At 44.1% G+C, this 15280-nt stretch overlaps 1 protein-coding gene across 3 annotated transcripts in view; it reads left to right on the top strand.

Moving 5' to 3' along the window:
- Positions 1-15280, top strand: part of LOC110507323 (protein furry homolog) — a 210236-nt gene that overhangs the window by 19299 nt on the left and 175657 nt on the right. The window lies entirely within an intron of this gene.

The following is a 15280-nucleotide window of genomic DNA, read 5'->3' as shown; positions in this document are numbered from 1 at the left end:
GTGACGATATTATGAAATGTTCAGCAGTCTTATGCCTTGGGGGTAGAAGCTGTTGAGGAGCCTTTTGGTCCTAGACCTGGCGCTCTAGTTCCGCTTGCCGTGCGGTAGCAGAGAAAACAGTTGATAACTTTTGTGACTGGAGTCTCTGACAATTTTATGGGCTTTCCTCTAACTCAGCCTATTATATAGGTCCTAGATAGCAGGAAGCTTGGCCCCAGTGATGTACTGGGCCATTCTCACTACCCTCTGTAGTGCATTATGGTCAGATGCCAAGCAGTTGCCATACCATGCGGTGATGCAATCGGTCAGGATGCTCTCGATGGTGCAGTTGTAGAACCTTTTGAGAATCTTGGGACCCATGCCATATCTTTTCAGTAAACAGTTTTGTTGTGCACTCTTCATGACTGTCTTGGTATGTTTGGACCATGATAGTTAATTGGTGATGTGGACACCAATTCCGCTCAACTACAGCCCCATCGATGTTATTGTGGGCCTGTTCGGCCCGCCTTTTCCTGTAGTCCACGATCAGCTCCTTCACATTGAGGGAGAGGTTGTTGTCCTGGCACCACACTGACAGTTCTCTGACCACCTCTCTATAGGCCGTGTCATCGTTGTTGGTGATCAGGCCTACCACTGTTGTGTCGTCAGCAAATTTAATGATGGTGTTGGAGTCGTGTTTGGCCACGCAGTCGTGGGTGAACAGGGAATACAGGAGGGGACTAAGTACATACCCCTGAGGAGCCCCAGTGTTAAGAATCAGCGTGGCAGACGTTTTGTTTCCTACTCTAACCACCTTGGGGCGGCCTGTCAGGAAGTCCAGGATCCAGTTGCAGAGGAAGGTGTTTAGTCCCAGAGTCCTTCTCTTAGTGATGAGCTTTGTGGGCACTATGGTGTTGAACGCTGAGCTAGAGTCAAGGAACAGCATTCTCACATATGTGTTACTTTTGTCCAGGTGAGAAAGGGCAGTGTGGAATGCGATTGAGATTGCGTCATCTGTGGATCTGTTGGGGCGGTATGCAAATTGGGGTGGGTCTAAGGTGTCCGGGAGGATGCTGTTGATGTGAGCCATAACCTGCCTTCCAAAGCACTTCATGGCTACAGATGTGAGTAACAGGGGTGGTAATAATTTAGGCAGGTTACCTTTGCTTCCTTGGGCACAGGGACTAGGGTGGTCTGCTTGAAACATGTAGGTATTACATACTCGGTCAGGGAGAGGTTGAAAATGTCAGTGAAGTTGACAGTTGGTCCGCACATGCTTTGAGTACACCTCCTGGTAATCCGTCTGGCCCAACGGCTTTGTGAATGTTGACCTGTTTAAAGGTTTTGTTCACATCGGCTACTGAGAGTGTTATCACACAGTCATCCAGAACAGCTGGTGCTCTCGTGCATGCTTCAGTGTTGCTTGCCTCGAAGCGAGCATAAAAGGCATTTAGCTTGTCTTGTAGGCTCGCATCACTGGGCAGCTCGCGTCTGGGTTTCCCTTTGTAGACCATAATAGGTTTCAAGTCCTACCACATTCGACGAGCATCAGAGCCGGTGCAGTAGCATTCAACCTTAATCCTGTATTGACGCTTTGCTTGTTTGATGGTTCATCTGAGGGCATAGCGGGATTTCTAATATGCTTCCGGATAAGTGTCCTGCTCCTTGAATGCAGCAGCTGTAGCCTTTAGCTCGATGTGGATGTTGCCTGTAATCCATGGTTTCTGGTTGGGATATGTATGTACAGTCACTGGGGGGATGTCGTCATCGATGCACTTATTGATGAAACCGATGACTGAGGTGGTGTATTCCTCAATGCCATTGGATGAATCCCAGAACATATTCCAGTCTGTGCTAGCAAAACAGTCATGTAGTGGAGCATCCACGTCATCTGACCACTTCCGTATTGAGCAAGTCACTGGAACTTTCTGCTTTAGTTTTTGCTTGTACGCAGGAATCAGGAGGATAACATTATGGTCAGATTTGCCAAATGGAGGGCGGGGCTGAGCTTTGTATGCATCTCTGTGTGTGGAGTAAAGGTGGTCTAAGATCTTTTTTTCCCTGGTGACATGCCGGTAAAAATTTGGTAAAAGTGATTTAAGTTTGCCTACATTAAAGTCCCATGCCAGTAGGAGGACCGCTTCTGGGTGAGCATTTTTGTCTTTGCATATGGCCTTATAGAGTTGGTTGAGAGCAGTCTGAGTGCCAGCTTCGCTTTGTGGTGGTAAATTGACAGCTACGAATAATAAATATGAGAACTCTCTTGGTAGAGAGTGTGGTCTACAGTAGAGATCGACCGATTAGGATTTTTCAACCCGATACCGATTATTGGAGGACCAAAAAAGCCGATACCGATTAATCGGACGATTTTTATTTATTTATTTGTAATAATGACAATTACAACAATACTGAATGAACACTTATTTTAACTTACTATAATACATCAATAAAATCAATTTAGCCTTAAGTAAATAATGAAACATGTTCAATTTGGTTTAAATAATGCAAAAACAAAGTGTTGGAGAAGAAAGTAAAAGTGCAATATGTGCTATGTCAGAAAGCTAACGTTTCAGTTCCTTGCTCAGAACATGAGAACATATGAAAGCTGGTGGTTCCTTTTAACATGAGTCTTCAATATTCCCAGGTATAAAGTTTTAGGTTGTAGTTATTATAGGACTATTCCCCTCTATACCATTTGTATTTCATTAACCTTTGACTATTGGATGTTCTTATAGGCACTTTATTGCCAGTGTAACAGTATAGCTTCCGTCCCTCTCCTCGCTCCTCCCTGAGCTCAAACCAGGAACACAACGACAAAAGCCACCCTCAAAGCAGCGTTACCCATGCAGAGCAAGGGAAACATCCACTGCAAGGCTCAGAGTGAGTGACGTTTGAAACGCTATTAGTGCGCGCTAACTAGCTAGCCATTTCACTTCGGTTACACCAGCCTCATCTCGGGAGTTGATAGGCTTGTAGTCATAAACAGTGCAATACTTGAGGCACAACGAAGAGCTGCTGGCAAAACGCACGAAAGTGCTGTTTGAATGAATGTTTACGCGCCTGCTTCTGCCTACCACCTCTCAGTCAGATACTTAGACACTCGTATGCTCGTATGCTCAGTCAGATTATATGCAACGCAGGACATGCTAGATAATATCTAGTAATATCATCAACCATGTGTAGTTAACTAGTGATTATGATTGATTATTTTTTATAAGATAAGTTTAATGATAGCTAGCAACTTACCTTGGTGTACTGCATTCGCGTAACAGGCAGTCTCCTTGTGGAGTGCAACGAGAGAGAGGCAGGTCGTTATTGCGTTGGACTAGTTAACTGTAAAGTTGCAAGATTGGATCCCCCAAGCTGACACGGTCAAAATCTGTCGTTCTGCCCGAGGCAGTTAACCCACCGTTCCTAGGCCGTCATTGAAAATAAGAATGTGTTCTTAACTGACTTGCCTAGTTAAATAAAGGTGTAAAAAATCTCTCTCTCTCTATATATACATATATATATATATAAATACAAAAATCGGCCATTCCGATTAATCGGTCGACCTCTAGTCTACAGCTTATCATAAGGTACTCTACCTCAGGCGAGCAATACCTTGAGACTCCTTTAATATTAGACATCGCGCACCAGCTGTTATTGACAAAAAGACACAACCCCACCCCTCGTCTTACCAGAGGTAGCATCTCTGTTCTGCCGGTGCATGGAAAATCCCACTAGCTCTATATTGTCCGTATCTTCATTCAGCCAAGTCTCGGTGAAACATAAGATGTTACAGTTTTTAATGTCCCATTGGTAGGATAATCATAATCGTATAATAGTGCCGGAGGAGATGGCTTCCGTTTTGCAGGAGCCTAACCAATTGTGCTACTGTGTGAGTTTTTTCGTGTTATTTTGTACATAATGTTTCTACAACCATCTCTTATGACAGAAAAGAGCTTCTGGATATCAGGACAGTGATGACTCACCTCGTACTGGACAAAGTTTTTTTTCACCCAACAAGACCCAAATCCCCATCATTCGCATGTTAAAGAGACAGAGATATCGGGGACGTAGGTCGAAGTGCCTTGTAAGGATCCCACGGAGAGTGGGTAATCCGTCTCTACCATCAATCTTATTACAACATACAATCATTGAATAAAAAAATACGATAGAACAATAAAATAAAAAACGATAGAACAGCTGCCTCCGGTAAGACAAGGGCTGGGCGTCTGTGTGCATTTATAAACAACCGGAGCACGGAATCTAATATTAACGAAGTCTCGAGATATTGCTCGCCTGTGGTAAAGTATCTCATGATATAGAGTTTTCATCTATATATTTCGTAGCTGCCTGTTTACCACCACAAACCGATGCTGGCACTAAGAGCGCACTCAATGAGCTGTATAAGGCCATAAGCAAAAAGGAATTTAATGTAGGGAAACTTAAATCCGTTTTCCATCATTTCTACCAGCATTTAAATGTCCAACCAGAGGAAAAAAAACTCTAGACCACCTTCACTCAACACACAGACACGCATACAAAGCTCTCCCTCGCCCAAGTCTGACCATAATTATATCTTCCTGATTCCGGCTTACAACAAAAAATGAAGCAGGAAGGACCAGTGACTCGCTCAATACGGAAGTGGTCAGATGACGCAGATACTAAGCTATGTAATTGTTTTGTTAGCACAGACTGGAATTTGTTCCGGAATTCTTCCAATGGCATTGAGGAATACACCACATCAGTCACTGGCTGCATCAATAAGTACATCGATGACGTCGTCCCCACAGTGACCTTACATACATACCCCAACCTGAAGCCATGGATTACAGGCAACATCCGCAAAAGTGTAGAGGGTAGAGCTGCTGGGTAGATTTGCCATTTTCAAGGAGCTTGAATCGTGCTACACCATCTTTGACGCTCGTCAGATGTGGTTCGGCTTGCAAACTATTACAGTCTCCAAAGGGAAGCACAGCCGCGAGCTGCCCAGTGACCCGAGCCTACTAGATAAGCTAAATTATTCTATGTTCACTTCGAGGCAAGCAACACTGAAGCATGCCTGAGAGCCTCAGCTGTTCTGTACGACTATGTGATCACGCTCTCTGTAGCCAATATGAGTAAGACCTTTAAACAGGTCAAAATTCACAAGGCTGCAGGGCCAGACGGATTACCAGGACGTGTACTCCGAGCATGCGCTGACCAACTGACAAGTATCTTCACTGACATTTTCAACCTGTCTCTGACTGAGTCTGTCATACCAACATGTTTCAAGCAGATTGCCGTAGTTCCTGTGCCCAGGAACACTAAGGTAACTTGCCTAAATGACTACTGACCCGTAGCACGCACGTCTGTAGCCATTAAGTGCTTTGAAAGGCTGGTCATGGGTAATATCAAAACCATTTTCCCAGAAACCTTAGACCAACACCAATTTGCATATCACACTAACAGATGCACAGATGACGCAATCTCTATTGCACTCCACACTGCACTTTCTCACTTGGACAAAAGGAATAACTATGTGAGAATGCTATTCATTGACTCCAGCTCAGTGTTCAACACCAGAGTGTCCTCAAAGCTCATCACTAAGCTAAGGACTCTGGGACTAAACACCTCCCTCTGCAACTGGATCCTGGACTTCCTGACGGGCTGTCCCCAGATGGTAAGGGTAGGTATCAACACATCTGTCACGCTGATCCTTAACACTGGGGCCCCTCAGGGGTGCGTGCTCAGTCCCCTCCTGTTCTCCCTGTTCACCCATGACTGCATGGTCAGGAAAGACTCCAACACCCTCATTAAGTTTTCCAATGACACAACAGTGGTAGGCCTGATCATCGATAACGATGAGACAGCCTATAGGGAGATGGTCAGAGACCTAGCCGTGTGGTGCCAGGATAACAACCTCTCCCTCAACGTGATCAAGACAAAGGAGATTATTTTGGACTACAGGAAAAGGAGGGCCGAGTACACCCCCATTCTCATCAACGGGGCTGTAGTGGAGCAGGTTGAGAGCTTCAAGTTCCTTGGTGTCCACATCACCAATGGTGACATGGTGAAGAGACCAGACGAGGGATCAGTGGTTAAGGGTAAATATAATACTTTACTGAGAATGGTAACGGAAGGATAACAGTAACACTGGGAAAACAACAAACACTAAGTCTCGAAAACTCACTTAGGAGACAAACGCACAAAACATACCATTCAAACTTCAGCAAAGGACAACAGAAAACACACCTCTTTTAACAGGGAAATCATAATGAGTAAATAGGACACACCTGTGTGTCGTCCGTGTCTCTAGGATGGTCTCTGTCGCCCTCTGGTGGAACCATGACACCAACAAACTAGAATGGTCCAAACGCATCAAGACAGTCGTGAAGAGGGCACGACAAAGCCTATTCTCCCTCAGGAGACTGAAAAGATTTGGCATGGGTCCTCAGATCCTCAAAAGGTTCTACAGCTGCACCATCAAGAGCATCCTGACTGGTTGCATCACTGCCTGGTATGGCAACTGCTCAGCCTCCTACCGCAAGGCATTACAGAGGGTAGTGCGTACGGCCCAGTACATCCCTGGGACCGAGCTTCCTGCCATCCAGGACCTCTATACCAGGCGGTGTCAGAGGAAGGCCCTAAAAATGGTCAAAGACTCCAGTCACCCTAGTAATAGACTGTTCTCTCTGCTACCTCACGGCAAGTGGTACTTAACGTTAGCTAGCTAACAAGCTAGAAACTAACCAAAACATTGTTTAGAAAGTTGCTTGTAGTTGCCTGATTTGCTAGATTGACATATACTAAATAGATTTTTAAATGGTTGGGTGTTAAATTATTGGTGTTAAAATACACCCATTATGCTATTTTGGACTACTTTTTCCTAACGACAACAAGAAGTTTGATGTTGGAGAACAATAGAATGTTCATGATGTCAATGCGACAACTGTCTCCAGACATGTCGATAGACGTATTATTAACTAGCCTATAATCTTGAAATCTTTGGTTGTTCAGTACACTACCGTGCTCACTCTGTTGAGAACATGTCCTCACATGTGAATCCTTAAAGAGATGGTTGGGGCTAAGGCTCTCCATTAGGTTTACCAACACATTCAAAGGCCATTTTCTCAAAAGTGGGGTTACAAGTTCATCAACTTTCAAAGCAGAATTACTTTCCCATTGTTCCTCAACTGTGGTGTATGATATACCATGTTCTAGAGTCTCTACATTTATTCAATGTAAAAAACACAATTTCAAATTTTGCTAACTAAGATCGAATCTGTCGGTCACATAGGGAGACTGTTTAGTGCCAAAAATAAGGGGTTAAATAAATGTCTGAAAAATAACAAATGTTTCCTATCTTTCTTATATCACTTCAGAACATACTTCCTTTGACCTTTTTGGGGGACTATCTGTTGTTCGATGTAGTGCATCTGTTATTCAAAGGGCTTAAACTCTTATATTTCAACATGTGAACAATTCATAAACACTTATAGTAATTTATAAAGCATTTATGAGCATTCATAGCATGTATAATGGCTTGTTCACTATATAATGGCTTGTTCATAGTGTAAACTCTTGTGACAGCATCCCAACCAAAAAAAAACTGTTTCTCGTACAATCAATGGTTTAGAAATGCAAATGCTTTATAGCCTAAATATTGATTGTTGATAAGGGTCCATGGAGAATATTTTTGTTTATTTTTTTAATGCTTTACTTGGACAGATTAAAAATAGGAGGGACAGTAAGATGATACATTTTATTGACATTTAACCCACTCAACCACACAGCCACACTGTAAGAAATTATTCTGAGGTGAATTGGAATTGGCAAAAAATGACAACCAGCATATACATAATAAAAATGTATGTAAGTCGTGCAGAGCCCGTGGTCTAGTGGTAAAGCACCCAGTTTAGACAGGTCACCTCTCTCCCCACCAAAGACCAGGGTTAAATTCCCCGCTCCAACCCTTCAAGAACTACAGACTCAGCAATGATCCAAGATGGTGTAGCAGTGAGACGTCTGTCTTTGTCTTATCTTGTCCCATGTATATATCTTTTTCTATATTTTTCTTCGCATTCTTTTTAATATTTTTCCTAAACCTCAACTTCAAAATACTCTCCTGCAACCCTCCTCACCCTATGTGGTGTGGATCTGTTTTTTTCTAAAGTATTTCTACTTACACCGGAACTGTAATCCCTCAACTGAAGATAGCTAGCTAACTAGCTACCAGCTATCAGTCAGCTAACCACTGCTAGCGGTCATCAGCTAACCTTTAGCTCGGAAAGCTCACGCCAATTCATACAACGCGTTTCAAACCAGAGCATTCCGGACCTATTTTTCTCTCCATATCCCCGGATTCCTACCGCAAACTCTGAACCTTTTCATCTGGACCATCGCAGCTAGCTAACCGCAACCCGGGTTGACTACTCTTGGCTTACGTTTCCGTCCTGGAGCAAGCACCAATTAGCCTGGAGCTTGCCCATGCTAGGCCAATCTCCTGGCGAGTGCTCCTGGGCTACTCCTGAAGCCTACTCCTCGACTACAATATCCGGACCCCTTCTACTGCCGGCACGGGGCACGGAACCCCGTCGATCCTTCTTGACTGGAATACCGACATAATCTGCCCAAGGATTCCAACAGGCCCCTCAGGCGCAACGTCCCCTGAAAGCCCATTCTGCTAACCGCGGCCTGATAGCTATCTAGAGCATATTGGACTGTTAACTGACCAGTTTCTTGGACCACTATACCCGTTTTGCCAATTGGACTTGGACCCCTCTGCTACTATTAATTCCACGACTGGTCTATCGACGTCACCGCACGAGGAGGCAAAAACGGACTTTCCCCCATCGCGGCGTCCCTCTAAGGCCCTTCTGCTAACTTGCTAGCCCCGGCCTGCTAACTGATAGCTTGCTAGCCCCGGCCTGCTAACTCTCTGAATCGCCGTGTCCCCAGCCAGCCCAACCACTCACTGGACCCAATTCACTTGGCTGCGCATGCCTCTCCCTAATATCAATATTCCTTGTCCATTACTGTCCTGGTTAGTGATTACTGTCTTATTTCACTGTAGAGCCTCTAGCCCTGCTCAATATGCCTTAACCATGTTGTTCCACCTCCCACATATGCGATGACATCACCTGGTTTAAACGTCTCTAGAGACTATATCTCTCTCATCATTACTCTATGCCTAGGTTTACCTCCAATGTACTCTCTTCCTACCATACCTTTGTCTGTGCATTATGCCATGAATCTATCTATCGTGCCCAGAAACCTGCTCCTTTTACTCTCTGTTCCGAACGTGCTAGACAGCCAGTTCTTATAGCCTTTAGCCGTAAACTTCTCCTACTTCTCCTCTGTTCCTCTGGTGATGTAGAGGTCAACCCAGGACCTGCAGTGCCTAGCTCCACTCCCACTCCCCAGGTGCTTTCATTTGTTGACTTTTGTAACCGTAAAAGCCTTGGTTTCATGCATGTTAACATTAGAAGCCTACTCCCTAAGTTTGCTTTATTCACTGCTTTAGGGCATTCTGCCAACCCAGATGTCTTAGCCGTGTCTGAATCCTGGCTTAAGAAAACCACCTAAAACCCTGAACTTTCCATCCCTAACTATAAAATTTTCTGCCAAGATAGAACTGCCAAAGGGGGCGGTGCTTCATCTACTGCAGAGAAAGCCTGCAGAGGTCTGTCTTACTATCCAGGACTGTACCAAAAAAATTGAGGTTCTACTTCTAAAAACTCACCATTCCAGAAACAAGTCTCTCACCGTTGCCGCTTGCTATAGACCACCCTCTGCCCCCAGCTGTGCCCTGGACACCGTATGTGAATTGATTGCCCCCATCTGTCTTCTGAGCTCGTGCTGCTAGGTGACCTAATCTGGGACATGCTTAACACCCCGGCCATCCTACAATCTAAACTTGATGCCCTCAATCTCACACAAATGATCAATGAACCTACCAGGTACCACCCCAAAGCCGTAAACACGGGCACCCTCATAGATATCATGCTAACTAACTCACCCTCCAAATACACCTCTGCTGTTTTCAACCAAGATCTCAGTGATCACTGCCTCATTGCCTGCATCCGTAATGGGTCTGCGGTCAAACTATCACCCCTCATCACTGTCAAACGCTCCCTAAAACACTTCAGTGGACAGGCCTTTCTAATCGACCTGGCCCGAGGTATCCTGGAATGACATTGACCTCATCCCGTCAGTAGATGATGCCTGGTTATTCTTTAAAAGTGCCTTTCTCACCATCTTAAATAAGCATGCTCCATTACAAAAAATGTATAACCAGTAATAGATATAGCCCTTGGTTCACTTCAGACCTGTCTGCCCTTGACTAGCACAAAAACATCCTGTGGCATTCTGCATTAGCATTGAATAGCCCCCGTGATATGCAACTTTTCAGGGAAGTTAGGAACCAATATACACAGGCAGTTAGGAAAGCTAAGGCTAGCTTTTTCAAACAGAAATTTGCATCCTGTAGTACAAACTCAAAGTTGCCCACTGCACTGATGCTAGGAAACACTGTCACTACCGATAAATCCACAATAATTGAGAATTTCAAGAAGCATTTTTCTACGGCTGGCCATGCTTTCCACCTGGCTACCCCTACCCCGGTCAACAGCCCTGCGCTCCCCACAGCAACTCGCCCAAACCTCCCCCACTTCTCCTTCACCCAAATCGAGATAGCCGATGCTCTGAAAGAGCTGATAAATCTGGACCTCTACAAATCAGCCGGGCTAGACAATCTGGACCCTCTCTTTCTAAAATCATCTGCCAAAATTGTTGCAACTCCTATTACTAGCCTGTTCAACCTTTCTTTTGTTTCGTCTGAGATTCCCATTGATTGGAAAGCTGCCGCGGTCATCCCCCTCTTCAAAGGGGGAGACACTCTAGACCCAAACTGATACAGACCTATATCTATTCTACCCTGCCTTTTTAAAGTCTTTGAAAGCCAAGTTAACAAACAGATTACCGACCACTTCGAATCTCACCGTACCTTCTCCGCTATGCAATCTGGTTTCAGAGCTGGTCATGGGTGCACCTCAGCCACGCTCAAGGTCCTAAACGATATCATAGCCGTCATCGATAAGACACCTTACTATGCAGCCGTTTTCATTGACCTGGCTAAGGCTTTCGACTCTGTCAATCACAACATTCTTATTGGCAGACTAAAAAGCCTTGGTTTCTCAAATGACTGCCTCGCCTGGTTCACCAACTACATCTCAGACAGAGTTCAGTGTGTCAAATCGGAGGGCCTGTTGTCCGGACCTCTGGCAGTCTCTATGGGGGTGCCACATCGTTCAATCCTCAGGCCGACTCACTTCTCTGTATACATCAATGATGTCGCTCTCGCTGCTGGTGATTCTTTGATCCACCCCTACGCAGATGACACCATTCTGTATACCTCTGGCCCTTCTTTGGACACTGTGTTACCTTATCCACCAGATGAGTTTCAATGCCATCTCCTTCCGGGGCCTCCAACTGCTCTTAAATGCAAGTAAAACTAAATGCGTGCTCTTCAACCTTTCGCTTCCCGCACCTGCCCGCCCGTCCAGCATCACTACTCTGGACGGTTCTGACTTAGAATATGTGGACAACTACAAATACCTAGGTGTCTGGTTAGACTGTAAACTCTCCTTCCAAAGTCACATTTAACATCTCCAATCCAAAATTAAATCTAGAATCGGCTTCCTATTTCGCAACAAAGCATCCTTCACTCATGTTGTTAAACTGACCATCCAACCAATCCTCGACTTCGCCGATGTCATTTACAAAATAGCCTCCAACACTCTACTCAACAAATTGGATGCAGTCTATCACAGTGCCATCCGTTTTGTCACCAAAGCCCCATATACTACCCACCACTGCGACCTGTATGCTCTCGTTGGCTGGTCCTCGCTTCATACTCGTCGCCAAACCCACTGGCTACAGGTTATCTACAAGTCTCTGCTAGGTAAAGCCCCACCTTATCTCAGCTCACTGGTCACCATTGCAGCACCCACGCGTAGCATGCACTCCAGCCGGTATATTTCACTGGTCACCCCCAAAGCCAATTCTTCCTTTGGCCGCCTCTCCTTCCAGTTCTCTGCTGCCATGACTGGAACGAACTGCAAAAATCACTGAAGCTGGAGACTCATATCTCCCTCACTAGCTTTAAGAACCAGCTGTCAGAACAGCTCACAGATCACTGCACCTGCACATAGCTCATCTGTAAATAGCCCATCCAATCGACCTTATCCCCATACTGTTTTTATTTATTTATCCATCTTGCTCCTTTGCACCCCAGTATCTCTACTTGCACATTCATCTTCTGCACATCCTACCATTCCAGTGTTTAATTGCTATATTGTATTTACTTTGCCACCATGGCCTATTAATTGCCTTACCTCTCTTATCCTACCTCATTTGCACATGATGTATATAGATTTTTCTACTGTATTATTGATTGTATGTTTGTTTATTCCATGTGTAACTCTGTGTTGTTGCATGTGTCGAACTGCTTTGCTTTATCTTGGCCAGGTCGCAATTGCAAACGAGAACTTGTTCTCAACTAGCCTACCTGGTTGTATCAAGGTCAAATAAAAAATAAAAAATTCTGTATCTCCTGTCATTTCATAACTGTGTCAAAATACCCCCCAAATATCTTACAAAATATGTATGCAAGTCAGTTCAATGATTTGTTAATTTAGTTTTACCAAAATAATGTAAATCCAGCCTAATATGTTGCTCAAAATGTAAGTATCTTTCATGAAGAGAGAGACAATAGTGATTGAACTCATTGTCAGTTTTTGGTTTTAATCTCCTTGCATTTCCTATCTCACCACATGGCTCTGTTTTTAGAAGATTGTGGGTACTTCAACATTTTTAGTCGACTATGATTCTTTCACACAATGTTTCTTTCATATGCATGTTTGAAGAAATCAAAGTATATTTCTATATTGCTATTAATCTTGTTGTGCAATGAGGTGCAATGATTTATGATGAACGAATATCAAAACCATCAGACAAATTGATGTTCAATGAGGACAGCACTCATTCCATACATTCATGATTGTCAATGGATTTTAGGGACGAGAAAGTGGGTAGTCGTAAATGGTGGCGAAAAGTGAGGACTAATTGGAGAAAATGGTGAAGGATGAATTGGGTTAAGTGGAATTGGTCAGAGTGACCAGGAACATTATGATGTTGATTTTGTGTGTATCAAAGAGCAAAAGGAGAACGCTCTGTGGCTCTGCAAGATGTCGACATATGATGTTGACAGCTATGATTTTCAGAGTAGGGCACCGGTTAAAGGTGTCATCTCTGATGTCTCGTTGGACATAGAGCCTGTGTGGTTTAGGGATAACATTCCGGGAGTGGTAGACTCACATCGCTTGAATTTAATGATAGATGGAAAGAAGGAGCAAAGCCAATTGGTTTTACTGTTGTTTGATGAAGTGGTTCTCCCAACTTATGTAATACTTGGATATATGAGTTATGAGGTGAGACCGTATGTCCAAACCATATATATATATATATATATATATATATATATATATATATATATATATATATACACATTTATTTATTTATTTATTTATTTTTACTACCCCGTACAGTATGTAGCGGCAATACACCATATGAGTGCCAATAAACCTCAAAGAAGAAGAAGGTGATTGTCAATGGATGGCACAACATTAAGGAGAAAAGCTACAAAATATGATGGATGTCAACTGTAAGATAGTGGACAGGGAAAAAAAGGAGGAAAGTGGAACCTATTATGAGTAAATATGGAGTGGGGGAATGCACAACCCTTCTAGAAGATCTGATGAAGGGGAAGATAGGTGCCGGGATGACCGCCGAGAAGAAGCTGAGTGCAGAGGGAAGCGGTGTGGTGAGGAAGGTTGGAGTCGAGTGCAAAAAGACAGATACATGCTCCAGTAGCTTAGTGATGGAACCTGACGAGAGTGAGGATGAAGTACCTGTAGGGGCAGGTGCAGTGAGGACCATCGAGTTTGAGCCTCATCCCGATGATGACAAGAATGAATCTGGCCCAGTGGGAGTGAGATTTATTGGAGAGAATGGATCCTTGTATTCTGGCTGATTCATATGTGATGTCAGGTTGGGTGGAGAAGAGGTTGAGGACTGTTGAGTCGGTGAAAGTAACTCGAAGTCGACTCGTGATGATGTGTTGTGTTTCTTCCGTCCAGAAAAGTGCTCCGGGTGCTGTGGACTACTCGACTAGGGACAAGAACTGTGACTTGCTTTGCTCATAGGAGCAGGGCGCCATTGAATGGAGTGATAATGGGGGTGTTATTAAGTGTTTAGGAGGATCAGCTGAAATAGAACTCTGAACAGCTGAAATAGACCCGGTGGAGAGCGTGGTGAAACGAGAAGACATTGTCTGATGCAGTCTTTCCCTGACAAGGTCAAGTTAGGATGTTCAGTTATTCCATGAGAGCTTTTGTTCTGAAAATACTAAGCTTTTTTAGGTGCCAAGCTTATGGTCATGTTGCAGCAGTGTGTAGGAGGGAGATTCCTAGATGTGAGAAGTGTGAAGGAGGGCATGAGACGAAGGAATGTGTAATATCGGTAGAGAAAGTTGTGTGTGTTAGCAGCGGGGGGTGCCCATGGGGCTGGAGATTGGAGGTGTCTAGTGAGAGAAAGGCAGGTTGAGATTGCCAGGGTCGGAGTAGTACAGACAGTGTCGTATGCTGAAGCAGTGAGAAGAGTGGTAGAGGAAGATTGGGTACATGGTGAGGGATCCTGAAATGATTCTTGTGAGTAAGCAGAGACCTATAGAGAGGGCTGGGAATAGTATGTGCTTCAGTAAGATGGGTTTCATAGCATTCATAGCCATGTTTGTCAACTGTACTGCAGAAATGGAATGTCACAGGAAATAGAGGTTGTGGTGGCAGCTGCAGAGAAGTACTTGGGATTGCGAGGTTTTACTGCAGAAGAGTTGCGGGGGGTGTAGAGTGGTAATGTTTTGTCCTTCCAGACCATTGGCCTGGAGTAAGATTAGATAGGGTTAAATAGTGGAATGGGGTGGTATTTTATATTACTATAATGGATTGTACAGTAGGTGGCGTAAATACACCAATAGGTGTAGTCTGCCGTTAAGCCTAGAAGAAGAACAACAACAACAATGTCAATGGAAGAGGCAAGTGCCGAATCCTCAGTTCTTGCAGTTCAACCTCCAATTACTGCTGGTGGTTTGAACACTGTGCTTGACAATGCCTGCCAAATAACATATAATGGCAAATGATCAAGTAAATAGAACAATGTTAAACATTTAGACACTTCTGAAAATGTGATCTAATTCTGCACTAGACAGGACTAAAAA

The sequence above is a fragment of the Oncorhynchus mykiss genome, chromosome 27 (genome assembly GCF_057628025.1).
Source record: "Oncorhynchus mykiss isolate SJ-2025 chromosome 27, ASM5762802v1, whole genome shotgun sequence".
Lineage (NCBI taxonomy): Eukaryota > Metazoa > Chordata > Actinopteri > Salmoniformes > Salmonidae > Oncorhynchus > Oncorhynchus mykiss.
This window is presented reverse-complemented; position numbering and strand designations above follow the sequence as displayed.